Consider the following 23530-nt stretch of genomic DNA (forward strand, 5'->3'; position numbering starts at 1 on the left):
TGTAAGTGTGTCAGTCAGTGTGATGCAGTGTTCGTGGAATTGTGTCAGTGAGTGTGATGCGTAGTTTGTGCAAGTGTGTCAGTGAGAGTGATGCAGTGTTTGTATAAGTGTGTCAGTTAGTATGATGCTGAGTTTGTGGAAGTGTGTCAGTGAGTGGGATGCAGAGTTTGTGCAAGTGTATTAGTGAGTGTGATAGAAGGTTTGTGTAATTGTGTCAGTGAGTGTAATGTAATGTTTGTGTAAGTGTGTCAGTGAGTGCGATGTGGTGTTTGTATAAGTGTGTCAGTGAGTGTGATGTGATGTTTGTGGATGTGTGTCAGTACGTATGATGTAGTGTTTGTGTAAGTGTGTTACCGAGTGTAATGTACTGTTTGTGTAAGTGTGTCTGTGAGTGTGATGCAGTGTTTGTAGATGTGTGTCAGTGCGTATGATGTAGTATTTGTGTAAGTGTGTCAGTGAGTGTGATGCGTAGTTTGTGCAAGTGTGTCAGTGAGAGTGATGCAGTGTTTGTATAAGTGTGTCAGTTAGTATGATGCTGAGTTTGTGGAAGTGTGTCAGTGAGTGTGATGTGATGGTTGAGTAATTGTGTCAGTGAGTGTGATGTGGTGTTTGTGTAAGTGTGTCAGTGAGTGTAATGCGATGTTTGTGTAAGTGTGTCAGTGAGTGTGATGTGATGTTTGTGGAAGTGTTTCAGTCAGTGTGATGCAGTGTTTGTGTAAGTGTGTCAGTGAGTGTGATGTAGCATTTGTGGACGTGTGTCAGTACGTATACTGTAGTGTTTGTGTAAGTGTGTCAGTGAGTGTGATGCATAGTTTGTGCAAGTGTGTCAGTGAGTGTGATGCAGTGCTTGTGTAAGTGTGTCAGTTAGTATGATGCGGAGTTTGTGGAAGTGTGTCAGTGAGTGTGATGTAGCGTTTGTGGACGTGTGTCAGTACGTATACTGTAGTGTTTGTGTAAGTGTGTCAGTGAGTGTGATGCCTAGTTTGTGTAAGTGTGTCAGTGAGTGTGATGTGGTGTTTGTGTAAGTGTGTCAGTGAGTGTGATGTGATGATTTTGGAAGTGTTTCAGTCAGCGTGATGCAGTGTTTGTGTAAGTGTGTCAGTGAGTGTGATGTAGTGTTTGTAGATTTGTGTCAGTGCGTATGATGTAGTGTTTGTGAAAGTGTGTCAGTGAGTGTGATGCAGTGTTTGTGTGCAAGTGTATAAGTGAGTGTGATAGGAGGTTTGTGTAAGTCTGTCAGTGAGTTGATTTGGTGTTTGTGTAAGTGTGTCAGTGAGTGTGACATGGTGGTTGTGTAATTGTGTCAGTGAGTGTGCTGCGGTGTTTGTGTAAGTCTGTCAGTGTGTGATGTGATGTTTTTGGAAGTGTTTCAGTCAGCGTGATGCAGTGTTTGTGGAAGTGTGTCAGTGAGTATGATGTAGTTTTTGTGTAAGTGTGTCAGTGAGAGTAATGCGATGTTTGTGTAAGCATGTCAGTGAGTGTGATGAGGTGTTTGTGTAAGTGTGTCAGTTAGTATGATGCTGAGTTTGTGTAAGTGTGTCAGTGAGTGTGATGCGTAGTTTGTGGAAGTGTGTCAGTGAGTGTGGTGCAGTGTTTGTGTGCAAGTGTATCAGTGAGTGTGATAGGAGGTTTGTGTAAGTCTGTCAGTGAGTTGATTTGGTGTTAGTGTAAGTGTGTCAGTGAGTGTGACATGGTGGTTGTGTAATTTTGTCAGTGAGTGTGATGCGGTGTTTGTGGAGGTGGGTCTGTGAGTGAGATTCGATGTTTGTGTAAGTGTGTCAGTGAGTGTGATGTGATGTTTGTGTAAGTGTGTCAGTGAGAGTGATGCAGTGTTTGTATAAGTGTGTCAGTTAGTATGATGCTGAGTTTGTGGAAGTGTGTCAGTGAGTGTGATGTGATGGTTGAGTAATTGTGTCAGTGAGTGTGATGTGGTGTTTGTGCAAGTGTGTCAGTGAGAGTGATGCAGTGTTTGTATAAGTGTGTCAGTTAGTATGATGCTGAGTTTGTGGAAGTGTGTCAGTGAGTGTGATGTGATGGTTGAGTAATTGTGTCAGTGAGTGTGATGTGGTGTTTGTGTAAGTGTGTCAGTGAGTGTAATGCGATGTTTGTGTAAGTGTGTCAGTGAGTGTGATGTGATGTTTGTGGAAGTGTTTCAGTCAGTGTGATGCAGTGTTTGTGTAAGTGTGTCAGTGAGTGTGATGTAGCATTTGTGGACGTGTGTCAGTACGTATACTGTAGTGTTTGTGTAAGTGTGTCAGTGAGTGTGATGCATAGTTTGTGCAAGTGTGTCAGTGAGTGTGATGCAGTGCTTGTGTAAGTGTGTCAGTTAGTATGATGCGGAGTTTGTGGAAGTGTGTCAGTGAGTGTGATGTAGCGTTTGTGGACGTGTGTCAGTACGTATACTGTAGTGTTTGTGTAAGTGTGTCAGTGAGTGTGATGCCTAGTTTGTGTAAGTGTGTCAGTGAGTGTGATGTGGTGTTTGTGTAAGTGTGTCAGTGAGTGTGATGTGATGATTTTGGAAGTGTTTCAGTCAGCGTGATGCAGTGTTTGTGTAAGTGTGTCAGTGAGTGTGATGTAGTGTTTGTAGATTTGTGTCAGTGCGTATGATGTAGTGTTTGTGAAAGTGTGTCAGTGAGTGTGATGCAGTGTTTGTGTGCAAGTGTATCAGTGAGTGTGATAGGAGGTTTGTGTAAGTCTGTCAGTGAGTTGATTTGGTGTTTGTGTAAGTGTGTCAGTGAGTGTGACATGGTGGTTGTGTAATTGTGTCAGTGAGTGTGCTGCGGTGTTTGTGTAAGTCTGTCAGTGTGTGATGTGATGTTTTTGGAAGTGTTTCAGTCAGCGTGATGCAGTGTTTGTGGAAGTGTGTCAGTGAGTATGATGTAGTTTTTGTGTAAGTGTGTCAGTGAGAGTAATGCGATGTTTGTGTAAGCATGTCAGTGAGTGTGATGAGGTGTTTGTGTAAGTGTGTCAGTTAGTATGATGCTGAGTTTGTGTAAGTGTGTCAGTGAGTGTGATGCGTAGTTTGTGGAAGTGTGTCAGTGAGTGTGGTGCAGTGTTTGTGTGCAAGTGTATCAGTGAGTGTGATAGGAGGTTTGTGTAAGTCTGTCAGTGAGTTGATTTGGTGTTAGTGTAAGTGTGTCAGTGAGTGTGACATGGTGGTTGTGTAATTTTGTCAGTGAGTGTGATGCGGTGTTTGTGGAGGTGGGTCTGTGAGTGAGATTCGATGTTTGTGTAAGTGTGTCAGTGAGTGTGATGTGATGTTTGTGTAAGTGTGTCAGTGAGAGTGATGCAGTGTTTGTATAAGTGTGTCAGTTAGTATGATGCTGAGTTTGTGGAAGTGTGTCAGTGAGTGTGATGTGATGGTTGAGTAATTGTGTCAGTGAGTGTGATGTGGTGTTTGTGTAAGTGTGTCAGTGAGTGTAATGCGATGTTTGTGTAAGTGTGTCAGTGAGTGTGATGTGATGTTTGTGGAAGTGTTTCAGTCAGTGTGATGCAGTGTTTGTGTCAGTGAGTGTGACGTAGCATTTGTGGACGTGTGTCAGTACGTATACTGTAGTGTTTGTGTAAGTGTGTCAGTGAGTGTGATGCGTAGTTTGTGCAAGTGTGTCAGTGAGTGTGATGCAGTGCTTGTGTAAGTGTGTCAGTTAGTATGATGCGGAGTTTGTGGAAGTGTGTCAGTGAGTGTGATGTAGCGTTTGTGGACGTGTGTCAGTACGTATACTGTAGTGTTTGTGTAAGTGTGTCAGTGAGTGTGATGCCTAGTTTGTGTAAGTGTGTCAGTGAGTGTGATGTGGTGTTTGTGTAAGTGTGTCAGTGAGTGTGATGTGATGATTTTGGAAGTGTTTCAGTCAGCGTGATGCAGTGTTTGTGTAAGTGTGTCAGTGAGTGTGATGTAGTGTTTGTAGATTTGTGTCAGTGCGTATGATGTAGTGTTTGTGAAAGTGTGTCAGTGAGTGTGATGCAGTGTTTGTGTGCAAGTGTATCAGTGAGTGTGATAGGAGGTTTGTGTAAGTCTGTCAGTGAGTTGATTTGGTGTTTGTGTAAGTGTGTCAGTGAGTGTGACATGGTGGTTGTGTAATTTTGTCAGTGAGTGTGATGCGGTGTTTGTGGAGGTGGGTCTGTGAGTGAGATTCGATGTTTGTGTAAGTGTGTCAGTGAGTGTGATGTGATGTTTGTGTAAGTGTGTCAGTGAGTGTGATGTGATGTTTGTGGAAGTGTTTCAGTCAGCGTGATGCAGTGTTTGTGTAAGTGTGTCAGTGAGTGTGATGTAGTGTTTGTGGATGTGTGTCAGTAAGTATGAAGTAGTGTTTGTGAAAGTGTGTCAGTGAGTGTAATGCGATGTGTGTGTAAGCATGTCAGTGAGTGTGATGTGATGTTTGTGTAAGTGTGGCAGTGAGTGTGATGTGGTGTTTGTTTAAGTGTGTCAGTGAGTATGATGCGGTGTTTGTGGAAGTGTGTCAATGAGTGTGATGTGATGTTTCTACAAGCGTGTCAGTGAGTGTGATGTGGTATTTGTGTAAGTGTGTCAGCGATTGTAATGCGGTGTTTGTGTAAGTTAGTCCGTCAGTGTGATGTAGTGTTCTTGGAGGTGTGTCAGTGAGTATGATGTAGTGTTTGTGTAAGTGGGTCACCGAGTGTAATGTAGTGTTTGTGTAAGTGTGTCAGTGAGTATGATGCAGAGTTTTTTCAAGTGTGTCTGTGAGTGTGATGCAGTGTTTGTAGACGTGTGTCAGTACGTATGATATAGTGTTTGTGAAAGTGTGTCAGTGAGTGTAATGCGATGTTTGTGTAAGCATGTCAGTGAGTGTGATGTGATGGGTGTGTAAGTGTGGCAGTGAGTGTGATGTGTATGTGGATGTGTTCCAGTCAGCGTGATGCAGTGTTTGTGTTAGTGTGTCAGTGAGTGTGATTTGGTGTTTGTATACGTGTGTCAGTGAGTGTGATGCCGTGTTTGTGGACGTGTGTCAGTACGAATGATGTAGTGTTTGTGTAAGTGTGTCATTGGGTGTAATGTAATGTTTGTGTAAGTGTGTCAGTGAGTATGATGCGGAGTTTGTGCAAGTGTGTCTGTGAGTGTGATGCAGTGTTTGTGTGCAAGTGTATCAGTGAGTGTGATAGGAGGTTTTTGTAAGTCTGTCAGAGGGTTGATTTGGTGTTAGTGTAAGTGTGTCAGTGATTGTGACATGGTGGTTGTGTAATTATGTCAGTGAGTGTGATGCGGTGTTTGTGGAGGTGAGTCTGTGAGTGAGATGCGATGTTTGTATTAGTGTGTCAGTGAGTGTGATGTGATGTTTGTGTAAGTGTGTCAGTGAGTGTGATGTGATGTTTGTGGAAGTGTTTCAGTCAGCGTGATGCAGTGTTTGTGTAAGTGTGTCAGTGAGTGTGATGTAGTGTTTGTGGATGTGTGTCAGTACATATGAAGTAGTGTTTGTGAAAGTGTGTCAGTGAGTGTGATGCGATGTGTGTGTAAGCATGTCAGTGAGTGTGATGTGATGTTTGTGTAAGTGTGGCAGTGAGTGTGATGTGATGTTTGTATAAGTGTGTCAGTGAGTATGATGCGGTGTTTGTGGAAGTGTGTCAATGAGTGTGATGTGATGTTTCTACAAGTGTGTCAGTGAGTGTGATGTGGTATTTGTGTAAGTGTGTCAGCGATTGTAATGCGGTGTTTGTGTAAGTGTGTCTGTAAGTGTGATGTAGTGTTCTTGGAGGTGTGTCAGTGAGTATGATGTAGTGTTTGTGTAAGTGGGTCAGTGAGAGTAATGTGATGTTTGTGTAAGCGTGTCAGTCAGTGTGATGCAGTGTTTGTGGAATTGTGTCAGTGAGTGTGATGTGGTGTTTGTGCAAGTGTGTCAGTCAGTGTGATGCAGTGTTCGTGGAATTGTGTCAGTGTGTGTGATGTGGTGTTTGTGTAAGTGTGTAAGTGAGTGTGATGAGGTGTTTGTGGAAGTGTGACAATGAGTGTGATGTGGTGTTTGTAAAAGTTTGTCAGTGAGTGTGATGCGGTGTTTGTGCAAGTGTGTTAGTGAGTGTGATGTAGTGTTTGTGGATGTGTGTCAGTAAGTATGAAGTAGTGTTTGTGAAAGTGTGTCAGTGAGTGTAATGCGATGTGTGTGTAAGCATGTCAGTGAGTGTGATGTGATGTTTGTGCAAGTGTGTTAGTGAGTGTGATGTGGTGTTTGTATAAGTGTGTCAGTGAGTATGATGTAGTGTTTGTGTAAGTGTGTCAGTGAGAGTAATGCAATGTTTGTGTAAGCGTGTCAGTGAGTGTGATGAGGTTTTTGTTTAAGTGTGTCAGTTAGTATGATGCTGAGTTTGTGTAAGTGTGTCAGTGAGTGTGATGCAGAGTTTTTGCAAGTGTGTCTGTGAGTGTGATGTAGTGGTTGTGTAAGTGTGTCAGTGAGTACGATGTGTAGTTTGTGCAAGTCTGTCAGTGAGGGTGATGCAGTGTTTGTGTAAGTGTGTCAGTTAGTATGATGCGGAGTTTGTGGAAGTGTGTCAGTGAGTGTGATGTGATGTTTGTGTAAGTGTGTCAGTGAGTGTGATGTGATGTTTGTGGAAGTGTTTCAGTCAGCGTGAGATGTAGTGGTTGTGTAAGTGTGTCAGTGAGTACGATGTGTAGTTTGTGCAAGTCTGTCAGTGAGGGTGATGCAGTGTTTGTGTAAGTGTGTCAGTTAGTATGATGTAGTGTTTGTGTAAGTGTGTCAGTGAGAGTAATGCGATGTTTGTGTAAGCGTGTCAGTGAGTATGATGCAGAGTTTTTTCAAGTGTGTCTGTAAGTGTGATGCAGTGTTTGTAGACGTGTGTCAGTACGTATGATGTAGTGTTTGTGAAAGTGTGTCAGTGAGTGTAATGCGATGTTTGTGTCAGCATGTCAGTGAGTGTGATGTGATGTTTGTGTAAGTGTGGCAGTGAGTGTGATGTGTATGTGGATGTGTTCCAGTCAGCGTGATGCAGTGTTTGTGTTGGTGTGTCAGTGAGTGTGATTTGGTGTTTGTATACGTGTGTCAGTGAGTGTGATGCAGTGTTTGTGGACGTGTGTCAGTACGAATGATGTAGTATTTGTGTAAGTGTGTCAGTGAGTGTAATGTAATGTTTGTGTAAGTGTGTCAGTGAGTGTGATGCAGAGTTTGTGCAAGTGTGTCAGTGAGTGTGATGCAGTTTTTGTGGATTTGTGTCCGTACGTATGATGTAGTGTTTGTGTAACTGTGTCTGTGAGTGCGATGTGGTGTTTGTGTAAGTGTGTCAGTGAGTGTGATGTGGTGGTTGTGCAATTGTGTCAGTGAGTGTGATGTGGTGTTTGTGGACATGGGTCTGTGAGTGAGATGCGGTGTTTGTGCAAGTGTGTCAGTGAGTGTGATGTGGTTGTTTGTATAAGTGTGTCAGTGAGTGTGATGCGGAGTTTGTGCAAGTGTGTCAGTGAGTGCGATGTGATGTTTGTATAAGTGTGTCAGTGAGTGTGATGTGGTATTTGTGTAAGTGTGTCAGTGCTTGTAATGCGGTGTTTGTGTACGTGTGTCAGTCAGTGTGATGTAGTGTTCTTGGAGGTGTGTCAGTGAGTGTGATGTGGTGTTTGTGCAAGTGTGTCAGTCAGTGTGATGCAGTGTTCGTGGAATTGTGTCAGTGAGTGTGATGTGGTGTTTGTGTAAGTGTCTCAGTGAGTATGATGAGGTGTTTGTGGAAGTGTGACAATGAGTGTGATGTGGTGTTTGTATAAATTTGTCAGTGAGTGTGATGCGGTGTTTGTGCAAGTGTGTTAGTGAGTGCGATGTGGTGTTTGTATAGGTGTGTCAGTGAGAATGATGTAGTGTTTGTGTAAGTGTGTCAGTGAGAGTAATGTGATGTTTGTGTAAGCGTGTCAGTCAGTGTGATGCAGTGTTCGTGGAATTGTGTCAGTGAGTGTGATGTGGTGTTTGTGCAAGTGTGTCAGTCAGTGTGATGCAGTGTTCGTGGAATTGTGTCAGTGTGTGTGATGTGGTGTTTGTGTAAGTGTGTAAGTGAGTGTGATGAGGTGTTTGTGGAAGTGTGACAATGAGTGTGATGTGGTGTTTGTAAAAGTTTGTCAGTGAGTGTGATGCGGTGTTTGTGCAAGTGTGTTAGTGAGTGTGATGTGGTGTTTGTATAAGTGTGTCAGTGAGTATGATGTAGTGTTTGTGTAAGTGTGTCAGTGAGAGTAATGCGATGTTTGTGTAAGCGTGTCAGTGAGTGTGATGAGGTTTTTGTGTAAGTGTGTCAGTTAGTATGATGCTGAGTTTGTGTAAGTGTGTCAGTGAGTGTGATGCAGAGTTTTTGCAAGTGTGTCTGTGAGTGTGATGCAGTGTTTGTAGAAGTGTATCAGTGCGTATGATGTAGTGGTTGTGTAAGTGTGTCAGTGAGTACGATGTGTAGTTTGTGCAAGTCTGTCAGTGAGGGTGATGCAGTGTTTGTGTAAGTGTGTCAGTTAGTATGATGCGGAGTTTGTGGAAGTGTGTCAGTGAGTGTGATGTGATGTTTGTGTAAGTGTGTCAGTGAGTGTGATGTGATGTTTGTGGAAGTGTTTCAGTCAGCGTGATGCAGTGTTTGTGTAAGTGTGTCAGTGAGTGTGATGCAGTGTTTGTGGACGTGTGTCAGTACGTATGAAGTAGTGTTTGTGAAAGTGTGTCAGTGAGTGTAATGCGATGTTTGTGTAAGCATGTCAGTGAGTGTGATGTGATGTTTGTGTAAGTGTGGCAGTGAGTGTGATATGGTGTATGTGGATGTGTTCCAGTCAGCGTGATGCAGTGTTTGTGTTAGTGTGTCAGTGAGTGTGATTTGGTGTTTGTATACGTGTGTCAGTGAGTGTGATGTAGTGTTTGTGGACGTGTGTCAGTACGAATGATGTAGTGTTTGTGTAAGTGTGTCAGTGAGTGTGATGCGGAGTTTGTACAAGTGTGTTGGTGAGTGTGATGCAGTGTTTGTAGACATGTGTCAGTACGTATGATGTAGTGTTTGTGTAAGTATGTTAGTGAATGTGATGCATAGTTTGTGCAAGTGTGTCAGTGAGTGTGATGCAGTTTTTGTGGATTTGTGTCCGTACGTATGATGCAGTGTTTGTGTGACTGTGTCTGTGAGTGTGATGTGGTGTTTGTGTAAGTGTGTCAGTGAGTGTGATGTGGTGGTTGTGCAATTGTGTCAGTGAGTGTGATGCGGTGTTTGTATAAGTGTGTCAGTGAGTATGATGCATTGTTTGTGCAAGTGTGTCATTGAGTGCGATGTGATGTTTGTATAAGTGTGTCAGTGAGTGTGATGTGGTATTTGTGTAAGCGAGTGTAACGTGGTGTTTGTGTAAGTGTGTCAGTCAGTGTGATGTAGTGTTCTTGGAGGTGTGTCAGTGAGTATGATGAGGTGTTTGTGGAAGTGTGACAATGAGTGTGATGCGGTGTTTGTGCAAGTGTGTCAGTCAGTGTGATGCAGTGTTCGCGGCATTGTGTCAGTGAGTGTGATGTGGTGTTTGTGCAAGTGTGTCAGTGAGTGTGATGAGATGTTTGTGGAAGTGTGACAATGAGTGTGATGTGGTGTTTGTATAAGTGTGTCAGTGAGTGTGATGCGGTGTTTGTGCAAGTGTGACAGTGAGTGTGATGTGGTGTTTGTATAAGTGTGTCAGTGAGAGTGACGTGTTGGTTGTGTAAGTGTGTCAGTGAGAGTAATGCGATGTTTGTGTACGCGTGTCAGTGAGTGTGATGAGGTGTTTGTGGAAGTGTGACAATGAGTGTGATGTGATGTTTGTATAAGTTTGGCAGTGAGCGTGATGCGGTGTTTGTGTAAATGTGTCAGTGAGTGTCATGTAATGTTTGTGTAAGTGTGTCAGTGAGTGTGACGTGGTTTTTGTGCAAGTGTGTCAGTGAGTGTGATGCGGAGTTTGTGTAATTGTGTCAGTGATTATGATGTGGTGTTTGTGAAAGTGTGTCAGTGAATGTAATGTAGTGGTTGTGTAAGTCTGTCAGTGAGTGTGATGCAGTGTTTGTGTAAGTGTGTCAGTGAGTGTGATGAGGTGTTTGTGGAAGTGTGACAATGAGTGTGATGTGGTGTTTGTATAAGTTTGGCAGTGAGCGTGATGCGGTGTTTGTGTAAATGTGTCAGTGAGTGTAATGTAATGTTTGTGTAAGTGTGTCAGTGAGTGTGATGTGGTTTTTGTGCAAGTGTGTCAGTGAGTGTGATGCGGAGTTTGTGTAATTGTGTCAGTGATTATGATGTGGTGTTTGTGAAAGTGTGTCAGTGAATGTAATGTAGTGTTTGTGTAAGTCTGTCAGTGAGTGTGATGCAGTGTTTGTGTAAGTGTGTCAGTGAGTGTCATGTGGTGTTTGTATAAGTGTGTCAGTGAGTGTGATGCAGTGTTTGTGGATGTGTGTCAGTACGTAATGATGTAGTGTTTGTGTAAGTGTGTCAGCGAGTGTAATGAGTGTTTGTGTAAGTGTGTCAGTGAGTGTGATGCGGATTTTGTGCAAGTGTGTCTGTGAGTGTGATGCAGTGTTTGCAGACATGTGTCAGTGCATATGATGTAGTGCTTGTGTAAGTATGTTAGTGAGTGTGATGCGTAGTTTGTGCAAATGTGCCAGTGAGTGTGATGCAGTTTTTGTGGATTTGTGTCAGTACGTATGATGTAGTGTTTGTGTACGTGTGTCAGTGAGTGTGTTGTGGTGTTTGTGGACATGGGTCTGTGAGTGAGATGCGGTGTTTGTGTAAGTGTGTCAGTGAGTGTGATGCGGTGTTTGTATAAGTGTGTCAATGAGTATGATGCGGTGTTTGTGCAAGTGTGTCAGTGAGTGCGATGTGATGTTTGTATAAGTGTGTCAGTGAGTGTGATGTGGTATTTGTGTAAGCGAGTGTAATGCGGTGTTTGTGTAAGTGTGTCAGTCAGTGTGATGTAGTGTTCTTGGAGGTGTATCAGAGAGTATGATGAGGTGTTTGTGGAAGTGTGACAATGAGTGTGATGCGGTGTTTGTGCAAGTGTGTCAGTGAGTGTGATGCAGTGTTTGTGGAAGTGTGACAATGAGTGTGATGTGGTGTTTGTATAAGTGTGTCAGTGAGAGTGACGTGTTGGTTGTGTAAGTGTGTCAGTGAGAGTAATGCGATGTTTGTGTAAGCGTGTCAGTGAGTGTGATGAGATGTTTGTGGAAGTGTGACAATGAGTGTGATGTGTTGTTTGTATAAGTTTGTCAGTGAGCGTGATGCGGTGTTTGTGTAAATGTGTCAGTGAGTCTGATGCAGAGTTTGTGTAGTTGTGTCAGTGATTATGGTGTGGTGTTAGTGAAAGTGTGTCAGTGAATGTAATGTAGTGGTTGTGTAAGTGTGTCAGTGAGTGTGATGCAGTGTTTGTGTAAATGTGTCAGTGAGTGTGATGTGGTGTTTGTATAAGTGTGTCAGTGAGTGTGGTGCAATGTTTGTGGACGTGTGTCAGTACGTATGATGTAGTGTATGTGTAAGTGTGTCAGCGAGTGTAATGTGGTGTTTGTGTAAGTGTGTCAGTGAGTGTGATGTGGATTTTGTGCAAGTGTGTCAGTGAGTGTGATGCTGTGTTTGTAGACGTGTGTCAGTGCGTATGATGTAGTGTTTGTGTAAGTGTGTCAGCGAGTGTAATGTAGTGTTTGTGTAAGTGTGTCAGTGAGTGTGATGCGGATTTTGTGCAAGTGTGTCAGTGAGTGTGATGCTGTGTTTGTAGACGTGTGTCAGTGCGTATGATGTAATGTTTGTGTATGTGTATCAGCGAGTGTAATGTAGTGTTTGTGTAAGTGTGTCAGTGAGTGTGATGTGTAGTTTGTGCAAGTGTGTCAGTGAGTGTGATACAGTGTTTTTGTGCAAGTGTATCAGTGAGTGTGATGGGAAGTTTGTGGAAGTTTGTCATTGAGTGTGATGTGGTGTTTGTGTAAGTGTGTCAGTGAGTGTGATGTGGTGTTTGTGGAAGTGTTTCAGTCAGCGTGATGCAGTGTTTGTGTAAGTGTGTCGGTGAGTGTGATGTAGAGTTTGTGGACGTGTGTCAGTGCGTATGATGTAGTGTTTGTGTAAGTGTGTCAGTGAGTGTGATGCGTAGTTTGTGCAATTGTGTCAGTGAGTGTGATGCAGTGTTTGTGTAAGTGTGTCAGTTAGTATGATGCTGAGTTTGTGGAAGTGTGTCAGTGAGAGTGATGCAGTGTTTGTGTGCAAGTGTATCAGTGAGTGTGATAGGAGGTTTGTGGAGGTTTGTCAGCGAGTGTAATGTAGTGTTTGTGTAAGTGTGTCAGTGAGTGTGATGCGGATTTTGTGCAAGTGTGTCTGTGAGTGTGATGCAGTGTTTGTAGACGTGTGTCAGTGCGTATGATGTAGTGTTGGTGTAAGTGTGTCAGCGAGTGTAATGTAGTGTTTGTGTAAGTGTGTCAGTGAGTGTGATGCGGTGTTTGTAGACGTGTGTCAGTGCTTATGATGTAATGATTGTGTATGTGTGTCAGCGGGTGTAATGTAGTGTTTGTGCAAGTGTTTCAGTGAGTGTGATGCATAGTTTATGAAAGTGTGTCAGTGAGTGTGATGCAGTGTTTTTGTGCAAGTGTATCAGTGAGTGTGATGGAAGGTTTGTGGAAGTTTGTCAGTGAGTGTGATGTGGTGTTTGTGTAAGTGTGTCAGTGAGTGTGATGTGGTGTTTGTATAATTGTGTCAGTGAGTGTGATGCGGTGTTTGTGGCGGTGGGTCTGAGAGTGAGATGCGGTGTTTGTGTAAGTGTGTCAGTGAGTGTGATGTGATGTTTGTGTAAGTGTGTCAGTGAGTATGATGTGATGATTGTGTAAGTGTGTCAGTGACTGTGAGGCGGAGTTTGTGTAAGTGTGTCAGTGAATGTAATGCGATGTTTGTGTAAGGTTGTCAGTGAGTATGATGTGATGTTTGTGTAAGTGTGTCAGTGAGTGTGATGTGGTGTTTGTGGAAGTGTTTCAGTCAGCGTGATGCAGTGTTTGTGGAAGTGTGTCGGTGAGTGTGATGTAGCATTTGTGGACGTGTGTCAGTATGTATGATGTAGTGTTTGTGTAAGTGTGTCAGTGAGTGTAATGTAGTGTTTGCGTAAATGTGTCAGTGAGTGTGATGCCGTGTTCGTAGACGTGTGTCAGTGCGTATGATGTAGTGTTTGTGTAAATGTGTGAGTGAGTGTGATGTGTAGTTTGTGCAAGTGTGTCAGTGAGTGTGATACAGTGTTTTTGTGCAAGTGTATCAGTGAGTGTGATGGGAAGTTTGTGGAAGTTTGTCATTGAGTGTGATGTGGTGTTTGTGTAAGTGTGTCAGTGAGTGTGATGTGGTGTTTGTGGAAGTGTTTCAGTCAGCGTGATGCAGTGTTTGTGTAAGTGTGTCGGTGAGTGTGATGTAGAGTTTGTGGACGTGTGTCAGTGCGTATGATGTAGTGTTTGTGTAAGTGTGTCAGTGAGTGTGATGCGTAGTTTGTGCAATTGTGTCAGTGAGTGTGATGCAGTGTTTGTGTAAGTGTGTCAGTGAGTGTGATGTGATGTTTGTGTAAGTGTGTCAGTGAGTATGATGTGATGATTGTGTAAGTGTGTCAGTGACTGTGAGGCGGAGTTTGTGTAAGTGTGTCAGTGAATGTAATGCGATGTTTGTGTAAGGTTGTCAGTGAGTATGATGTGATGTTTGTGTAAGTGTTTCAGTCAGCGTGATGCAGTGTTTGTGGAAGTGTGTCGGTGAGTGTGATGTAGCATTTGTGGACGTGTGTCAGTATGTATGATGTAGTGTTTGTGTAAGTGTGTCAGTGAGTGTAATGTAGTGTTTGCGTAAATGTGTCAGTGAGTGTGATGCCGTGTTCGTAGACGTGTGTCAGTGCGTATGATGTAGTGTTTGTGTAAGTGTGTCAGTGAGTGTGATGGGAAGTTTGTGGAAGTTTGTCATTGAGTGTGATGTGGTGTTTGTGTAAGTGTGTCAGTGAGTGTGATGTGGTGTTTGTGGAAGTGTTTCAGTCAGCGTGATGCAGTGTTTGTGTAAGTGTGTCGGTGAGTGTGATGTAGAGTTTGTGGACGTGTGTCAGTGCGTATGATGTAGTGTTTGTGTAAGTGTGTCAGTGAGTGTGATGCGTAGTTTGTGCAATTGTGTCAGTGAGTGTGATGCAGTGTTTGTGTAAGTGTGTCAGTTAGTATGATGCTGAGTTTGTGGAAGTGTGTCAGTGAGAGTGATGCAGTGTTTGTGTGCAAGTGTATCAGTGAGTGTGATAGGAGGTTTGTGGAGGTTTGTCAGCGAGTGTAATGTAGTGTTTGTGTAAGTGTGTCAGTGAGTGTGATGCGGATTTTGTGCAAGTGTGTCTGTGAGTGTGATGCAGTGTTTGTAGACGTGTGTCAGTGCGTATGATGTAGTGTTGGTGTAAGTGTGTCAGCGAGTGTAATGTAGTGTTTGTGTAAGTGTGTCAGTGAGTGTGATGCGGTGTTTGTAGACGTGTGTCAGTGCTTATGATGTAATGATTGTGTATGTGTGTCAGCGGGTGTAATGTAGTGTTTGTGCAAGTGTTTCAGTGAGTGTGATGCATAGTTTATGAAAGTGTGTCAGTGAGTGTGATGCAGTGTTTTTGTGCAAGTGTATCAGTGAGTGTGATGGAAGGTTTGTGGAAGTTTGTCAGTGAGTGTGATGTGGTGTTTGTGTAAGTGTGTCAGTGAGTGTGATGTGGTGTTTGTATAATTGTGTCAGTGAGTGTGATGCGGTGTTTGTGGCGGTGGGTCTGAGAGTGAGATGCGGTGTTTGTGTAAGTGTGTCAGTGAGTGTGATGTGATGTTTGTGTAAGTGTGTCAGTGAGTATGATGTGATGATTGTGTAAGTGTGTCAGTGACTGTGAGGCGGAGTTTGTGTAAGTGTGTCAGTGAATGTAATGCGATGTTTGTGTAAGGTTGTCAGTGAGTATGATGTGATGTTTGTGTAAGTGTGTCAGTGAGTGTGATGTGGTGTTTGTGGAAGTGTTTCAGTCAGCGTGATGCAGTGTTTGTGGAAGTGTGTCGGTGAGTGTGATGTAGCATTTGTGGACGTGTGTCAGTATGTATGATGTAGTGTTTGTGTAAGTGTGTCAGTGAGTGTAATGTAGTGTTTGCGTAAATGTGTCAGTGAGTGTGATGCCGTGTTCGTAGACGTGTGTCAGTGCGTATGATGTAGTGTTTGTGTAAGTGTGTGAGTGAGTGTGATGTGTAGTTTGTGCAAGTGTGTCAGTGAGTGTGATGCAGTGTTTGTGTAAGTGTGTCAATTAGTATGATGCTGAGTTTGTGGAAGTGTGTCAGTGAGAGTGATGCAGTGTTTGTGTGCAAGTGTATCAGTGAGTGTGATAGGAGGTTTGTGAAGGTTTGTCAGTGAGTGAGATGCGGTGTTTGTGTAAGTGTGTCAGTGAGTGTGATGTGGTGTTTGTGTAAGTGTGTCAGTGAGAGGAATGCGGTGTTTTTGTAAGTGTGTCAGTGAGTGTAATGCGATGTTTGTGTAAGCGTGTCAGTGAGTCTGATGTGATGTTTGTGTAAGTGTGGCAGTGAATGTAATGTAGCATTTGTGTAAATGTGTCAGTGAGTGTGATGCAGTGTTTGTGGATGTGTGTCAGTGAGTGTGATGTGGTGTTTGTGAAAGTGTTGTCAGTTAATGTAATGTAGTGTTTGTGTAAGTGTGTCAGTGAGTGCGTTGCGGAGTTTGTGGAAGTGTGTCAGTGAGTGTGATGTGGTGTTTGTATAAGTGTGTCAGTGAGTGTGATGCTGTGTTTGTGGACATGTGTCAGTACATCTGATGTAGTGTTTGTGTAAGTGTGTCAGTGAGTGTAATGTAGTGTTTGTGTAAGTGTGTCAGTGATTGTGATGTAGTGATTGTAGACGTGTGTCAGTATGTATGATGCAGTGTTTGTGGATGTGTGTCAGTGAGTGTGATGTGGTATTTGCTTAAGTGTGTCAGTGAGTGTGATGTGATGTTTGTGTAAGTGTGGCAGTGTGTGTGATGAGGTGTTTGTGGAAGTATTTCAGTCAGTGTGATGCAGTGTTTGTGTAAGTGTGTCAGTGAGTGTGATGTGGTGTTTGTGTAAATATGTCAATGTGTGTGATGCAGTGTTTGTGGATGTGTGTCAGTGAGTGCGATGTGGTGTTTGTGTCAGTGTGTCAGTGAGTGCGATGCGGTGTTTGTGCAAGTATGTCAGTGAGTGTGATGTGGTGTTTGTATAAGTGTGTCAGTGAGTATGATGTGGGGATTGTGGAAATGTGTCAGTGAGTATGATGTGGTGTTTGTGGAAGTGTGTCAGTGAGTGTGATGTGGTGTTTCCTTAAGTGTTTCAGTCAGCGTGATGCAGTGTTTATGTAAGTGTGTCAGTGAGTGTGATGTAGCGTTTGTGTAAATGTGTCAGTGAGTGTGATGCAGTGTTTGTGGATGTGTGTCAGTGAGTGTGATGTGGTGTTTGTGTAAGTGAGTCAATGAGTGTTGTGTAATGTTTGTGTAATTGTTTCAGTGAGTGTGATGCGGAGTTTGTGCAAGTATGTCAGTGAGTGTGATATAGTGATTGTGGACGTGTGTCAGTACGTATGATGTAGTGTTTGTGCAAGTGTGTCAGTTAGTATGATGCGGTGTTTGTGTAAGTGTATCAGTGAGTGAGATGCGGTGTTTGTGGAAGTGTGTCAGTGAGTGTGATGTGGTGTTTGCTTAAGTGTGTCAGTGAGTGTGATGTGATGTTTGTGTAAGTGTGGCAGTGAGTGTGATGTAGTGTTTGTGGAAGTGTTTCAGTCAGAGTGAGGCTGTTTTTGTGTTAGTGCGTCAGTGAGTGTGATGTGGTGTTTGTGTAGATGTGCCAATGAGTGTGATGCAGTGTTTGTAGATGTGTATCAGTGAGTGTGATGTGGTGTTTGTGTAAGTGAGTCAATGAGTGTTATGTAATGTTTGTGGAATTGTTTCAGTGAGTGTGATGCAGAGTTTGTGCAAGTGTGTCTGTGAGCGTGATGCAGTGTTTGTGGATTTGTGTCAGTACGTATGATGTAGTGTTTGTGTAACTGTGTCTGTGAGTATGATTCAGTGTTTGTGTGAGTGTGTCAGTGTGTGTGATGTGGTGGTTGTGCAATTGTGTCAGTGAGTGTGATGTGGTGTTTGTAGACATGGGTCTGTGAGTGAGATGCGGTGTTTGTGTAAGTGTGTCAGTGAGTGTGATGTGGTGTTTGTATAAGTGTGTCAGTGAGTATGATACAGTGTTTGTGCAAGTGTGTCAGTGAGTGCGATGTGATGTTTGTATAAGTGTGTCAGTGAGTGTGATGTGGTATTTGTGTAAGCGAGTGTAACGTGGTGTTTGTGTAAGTGTGTCAGTCAGTGTGATGCGGTGTTTGTGCAAGTGTGTCAGTCAGTGTGATGCAGTGTTTGTGGAATTGTGTCAGTGAGTGTGATGTGGTGTTTGTGCAAGTGCGTCAGTGAGTGTGATGAGATGTTTGTGGAAGTGTGACAATGAGTGTGATGTGGTGTTTGTATAAGTGTGTCAGTGAGAGTGACGTGTTGGTTGTGTAAGTGTGTCAGTGAGAGTAATGCGATGTTTGTGTAAGCGTGTCAGTGAGTGTGATGAGGTGTTTGTGGAAGTGTGACAATGAGTGTGATGTGGTTTTTGTATAAGTTTTGCAGTGAGCATGATGCGGTGCTTGTGTAAACGTGTCAGTGAGTGTAATGTAATGTTTGTGTAAGTGTGTCAGTGAGTGTGATGTGGTGTTTGTGTAAGTGTGTCAGTGAGTGTGATGTGGTGGTTGTGCAATTGTGTCAGTGAGTGTGATGTGGTGTTTGTGGACATGGGTCTGTGAGTGAGATGCGGTGTTTGTGCAAGTGTGTCAGTGAGTGTGAAGCGGTTGTTTGTATAAATGTGTCAGTGAGTATGATGCGGAGTTTGTGCAAGTGTGTCAGTGAGTGCGATATGATGTTTGTATAAGTGTGTCAGTGAGTGTGATGTGGTATTTGTGTAAGTGTGTCAGTGCTTGTAATGCGGTGTTTGTGTAAGTGTGTCAGTCAGTGTGATGTAGTTTTCTTGGAGGTGTGTCAGTGAGTGTGATGTGGTGTTTGTGCAAGTGTGTCAGTCAGTGTGATGCAGTGTTCGTGGAATTGTGTCAGTGAGTGTGATGTGGTGTTTGTGTAAGTGTGTCAGTGAGTATGATGAGGTGTTTGTGGAAGTGTGACAATGAGTGTGATGTGGTGTTTGTATAAATTTTTCAGTGAGTGTGATGCGGTGTTTGTGCAAGTGTGTTAGTGAGTGCGATGTGGTGTTTGTATAGGTGTGTCAGTGAGAATGATGTAGTGTTTGTGTAAGTGTGTCAGTGAGTGTGATGCGGAGTTGGTGTAATTGTGTCAGTGATTATGATGTGGTGTTTGTGAAAGTGTGTCAGTGAATGTAATGTAGTGGTTGTGTAAGTGTGTCAATGAGTGTGATGCAGTGTTTGTGTAAGTGTGTCCGTGAGTGTCATGTGGTGTTTGTATAAGTGTGTCAGTGAGTGTGATGCAGTGTTTGTGGACGTGTGTCAGTACGTAATGATGTAGTGTTTGTGTAAGTGTGTCAGCGAGTGTAATGAGTGTTTGTGTAAGTGTGTCAGCGAGTGTAATGTAGTGTTTGTGTGCAAGTGCATCAGTGAGTGTGATAGGAGGTTTGTGTAAGTCTGTCAGTGAGTTGATTTGGTGTTTGCGTAAGTGTGTCAGTCAGTGTGATGCAGTGTTCGTGGAATTGTGTCAGTGAGCGTGATGCGTAGTTTGTGGAAGTGTGTCAGTGAGTGTGATGCAGTGTTTGTGTGCAAGTGTATCAGTGAGTGTGATAGGAGGTTTGTGTAAGTCTGTCAGTGAGTTGATTTGGTGTTAGTGTAAGTGTGTCAGTGAGTATGACATGGTGGTTGTGTAATTGTGTCAGTGAGTGTGATGCGGTGTTTGTGGAGGTGGGTCTGTGAGTGAGATTCGATGTTTGTGTAAGTGTGTCAGTGAGTGTGATGTGATGTTTGTATAAGTGTGTCAGTGAGTGTGATGTGGTATTTGTGTAAGCGAGTGTAACGTGGTGTTTGTGTAAGTGTGTCAGTCAGTGTGATGTAGTGTTCTTGGAGGTGTGTCAGTGAGTATGATGAGGTGTTTGTGGAAGTGTGACAATGAGTGTGATGCGGTGTTTGTGCAAGTGTGTCAGTCAGTGTGATGCAGTGTTTGTGGAATTGTGTCAGTGAGTGTGATGTGGTGTTTGTGCAAGTGTGTCAGTGAGTGTGATGCAGTGTTTGTGGATTTGTGTCAGTACGTATGATGTAGTGTTTGTGTAACTGTGTCTGTGAGTATGATTCAGTGTTTGTGTGAGAGTGTCAGTGAGTGTGATGTGGTGGTTGTGCAATTGTGTCAGTGAGTGTGATGTGGTGTTTGTAGACATGGGTCTGTGAGTGAGATGCGGTGTTTGTGTAAGTGTGTCAGTGAGTGTGATGCGGTGTTTGTATAAGTGTGTCAGTGAGTATGATACAGTGTTAGTGCAAGTGTGTCAGTGAGTGCGATGTGATGTTTGTATAAGTGTGTCAGTGAGTGTGATGTGGTATTTGTGTAAGGCGAGTGTAACGTGGTGTTTGTGTAAGTGTGTCAGTCAGTGTGATGTAGTGTTCTTGGAGGTGTGTCAGTGAGTATGATGAGGTGTTTGTGGAAGTGTGGCAATGAGTGTGATGCGGTGTTTGTGCAAGTGTGTCAGTCAGTGTGATGCAGTGTTCGTGGAATTGTGTCAGTGAGTGTGATGTGGTGTTTGTTCAAGTGCGTCAGTGAGTGTGATGAGATGTTTGTGGAAGTGTGACAATGAGTGTGATGTGGTGTTTGTATAAGTGTGTCAGTGAGTGTGATGCGGTGTTTGTGCAAGTGTGACAATGAGTGTGATGTGGTGTTTGTATAAGTGTGTCAGTGAGAGTGACGTGTTGGTTGTGTAAGTGTGTCAGTGAGAGTAATGCGATGTTTGTGTAAGCGTGTCAGTGAGTGTGATGAGGTGTTTGTGGAAGTGTGACAATGAGTGTGATGTGGTGTTTGTATAAGTTTGGCAGTGAGCATGATGCGGTGTTTGTGTAAACGCGTCAGTGAGTGTAATATAATGTTTGTGTAAGTGTGTCAGTGAGTGTGACGTGGTGTTTGTGTAAGTGTGTCAGTGAGTGTGATGTGGTGGTTGTGCAATTGTGTCAGTGAGTGTGATGTGGTGTTTGTAGACATGGGTCTGTGAGTGAGATGCGGTGTTTGTGCAAGTGTGTCAGTGAGTGTGATGCCGTTGTTTGTATAAGTGTGTCAGTGAGTATGATGCGGAGTTTGTACAAGTGTGTCAGTGAGTGCGATGTGATGTTTGTATAAGTGTGTCAGTGAGTGTGATGTGGTATTTGTGTAAGTGTGTCAGTGCTTGTAATGCGATGTTTGTGTAAGTGTGTCAGTCAGTGTGATGTAGTGTTCTTGGAGGTGTGTCAGTGAGTGCGATGTGGTGTTTGTGCAATGGTGTCAGTCAGTGTGATGCAGTGTTCGTGGAATTGTGTCAGTGAGTATGATGAGGTGTTTGTGGAAGTGTGACAATGAGTGTGATGTGGTGTTTGTATAAATTTGTCAGTGAGTGTGATGCGGTGTTTGTGCAAGTGTGTTAGTGAGTGCGATGTGGTGTTTGTATAGGTGTGTCAGTGAGAATGATGTAGTGTTTGTGTAAGTGTGTCAGTGAGTGTGATGCGGAGTTGGTGTAATTGTGTCAGTGATTATGATGTGGTGTTTGTGAAAGTGTGTCAGTGAATGTAATGTAGTGGTTGTGTAAGTGTGTCAGTGAGTGTGATGCAGTGTTTGTGTAAGTGTGTCCGTGAGTGTCATGTGGTGTTTGTATAAGTGTGTCAGTGAGTGTGATGCAGTGTTTGTGGACGTGTGTCAGTACGTAATGATGTAGTGTTTGTGTAAGTGTGTCAGCGAGTGTAATGAGTGTTTGTGTAAGTGTGTCAGCGAGTGTAATGTAGTGTTTGTGTGCAAGTGCATCAGTGAGTGTGATAGGAGGTTTGTGTAAGTCTGTCAGTGAGTTGATTTGGTGTTTGCGTAAGTGTGTCAGTCAGTGTGATGCAGTGTTCGTGGAATTGTGTCAGTGAGCGTGATGTGGTGTTTGTGTAAGTGTGTCAATGAGTGTGATGAGGTGTTTGAGGAAGTGTGACAATGAGTGTGATGAGGTGTTTGTGTAAGTTTGTCAGTGAGTGTGATGCGTAGTTTGTGGAAGTGTGTCAGTGAGTGTGATGCAGTGTTTGTGTGCAAGTGTATCAGTGAGTGTGATAGGAGGTTTGTGTAAGTCTGTCAGTGAGTTGATTTGGTGTTAGTGTAAGTGTGTCAGTGAGTGTGACATGGTGGTTGTGTCATTGTGTCAGTGAGTGTGATGCGGTGTTTGTGGAGGTGGGTCTGTGAGTGAGATGTGATGTTTGTGTAAGTGTGTCAGTGAGTGTGATGTGATGTTTGTGTAAGTGTGTCAGTGAGTGTGATGTGATGTTTGTGGAAGTGTTTCAGTCAGCGTGATGCAGTGTTTGTGTAAGTGTGTCAGTGAGTGTGATGTCGTCTTTGTGGACGTGTGTCAGTACGTATGAAGTAATGTTTGTGAAAGTGTATCAGTGAGTGTAATGCGATGTTTGTGTAAGCATGTCAGTGAGTGTGATGTGGTGTTTGTGTAAGTGTGTCAGTGAGTGTGATGTGGTGGTTGTGCAATTGTGTCAGTGAGTGTGATGTGGTGTTTGTATAAGTGTGTCAGTGAGTATGATGCAGCGTTTGTGCAAGTGTGTCAGTGAGTGTGATGTGATGTTTGTATAAGTGTGTCAGTGAGTGTGATGTGGTATTTGTGTAAGCGAGTGTAATGTGGTGTTTGTGTAAGTGTGTCAGTCAGTGTGATGTAGTGTTCTTGGAGGTGTGTCAGTGAGTATGATGAGGTGTTTGTGGAAGTGTGACAATGAGTGTGATGCGGTGTTTGTGCAAGTGTGTCAGTCAGTGTGATGCAGTGTTCGTGGAATTGTGTCAGTGAGTGTGATGTGGTGTTTGTGCAAGTGTGTCAGTGAGTGTGATGAGATGTTTGTGGAAGTGTGACAATGAGTGTGATGTGGTGTTTGTATAAGTGTGTCAGTGAGTGTGATGCAGTGTTTGTATAAGTGTGTCAGTGAGTATGATGTAGTGTTTGTGTAAGTGTGTCAGTGAGAGTAATGCGATGTTTGTGTAAGCATGTCAGTGTGTGTGATGAGGTGTTTGTGTAAGTGTGTCAGTTAGTATGATGCTGAGTTTGTGTAAGTGTGTCAGTGAGTGTGATGCATAGTTTGTGGAAGTGTGTCAGTGAGTGTGATGCAGTGTTTGAGTGCAAGTGTATCAGTGAGTATGATAGGAGGTTTGTGTAAGTCTGTCAGTGAGTTGATTTGCTGTTAGTATTAGGTGTGTCAGTATGTATGATGTAGTGTTTGTGTAAGTGTGTCAGTGAGTGTAATGTAGTGTTTGTGTAAATGTGTCAGTGAGTGTGATGCAGATTTTGTGCAAGTGTGTCAGTGAGTGTGATGCTGTGTTTGTAGACGTGTGTCAGTGCGTATGATGTAGTGTTTGTGTAAGTGTGTGAGTGAGTGTGATGTGTAGTTTGTGCAAGTGTGTCAGTGAGTGTGATGCAGTGTTTGTGTAAGTGTGTCAGTTAGTATGATGCTGAGTTTGTGGAAGTGTGTCAGTGAGAGTGATGCAGTGTTTGTGTGCAAGTGTATCAGTGAGTGTGATAGGAGGTTTGTGAAGGTTTGTCAGTGAGTGAGATGCGTTGTTTATATAAGTGTGTCAGTGAGTGTGGTGCAATGTTTGTGGACGTGTGTCAGTACGTATGATGTAGTGTATGTGTAAGTGTGTCAGCGAGTGTAATGTGGTGTTTGTGTAAGTGTGTCAGTGAGTGTGATGCGGATTTTGTGCAAGTGTGTCAGTGAGTGTGATGCTGTGTTTGTAGACGTGTGTCAGTGCGTATGATTTAGTGTTTGTGTAAGTGTGTCAGCGAGTGTAATGTAGTGTTGGTGTAAGTGTGTCAGTGAGTGTGATGCGGATTTTGTGCAAGTGTGTCAGTGAGTGTGATGCAGTGTTTGTGTAAGTGTGTAAGTTAGTATGATGCTGAGTTTGTGGAAGTGTGTCAGTGAGAGTGATACAGTGTTTGTGTGCAAGTGTATCAGTGAGTGTGATAGGAGGTTTGTGAAGGTTTGTCAGTGAGTGAGATGCGGTGTTTGTGTAAGTGTGTCAGTGAGTGTGATGTGGTGTTTGTGTAAGTGTGTCAGTGAGAGGAATGCGGTGTTTGTGTAAGTGTGTCAGTGAGTGTAATGCGATGTTTGTGTAAGCGTGTCAGTGAGTGTGATGTGATATTTGTGTAAGTGTGGCAGTGAATGTAATGTAGCATTTGTGTAAATGTGTCAGTGAGTGTGATGCAGTGTTTGTGGATGTGTGTCAGGGAGTGTGATGTGGTGTTTGTGAAAGTGTTGTCAGTTAATTTAATGTAGTGTTTGTGTAAGTGTGTCAGTGAGTGCGTTGCGGAGTTTGTGGAAGTGTGTCAGTGAGTGTGATGTGGTGTTTGTATAAGTGTGTCAGTGAGTGTGATGCTGTG

This window comes from Chiloscyllium punctatum, chromosome 19, assembly GCF_047496795.1.
Source record: "Chiloscyllium punctatum isolate Juve2018m chromosome 19, sChiPun1.3, whole genome shotgun sequence".
In the NCBI taxonomy this organism is placed as follows: domain Eukaryota; kingdom Metazoa; phylum Chordata; class Chondrichthyes; order Orectolobiformes; family Hemiscylliidae; genus Chiloscyllium; species Chiloscyllium punctatum.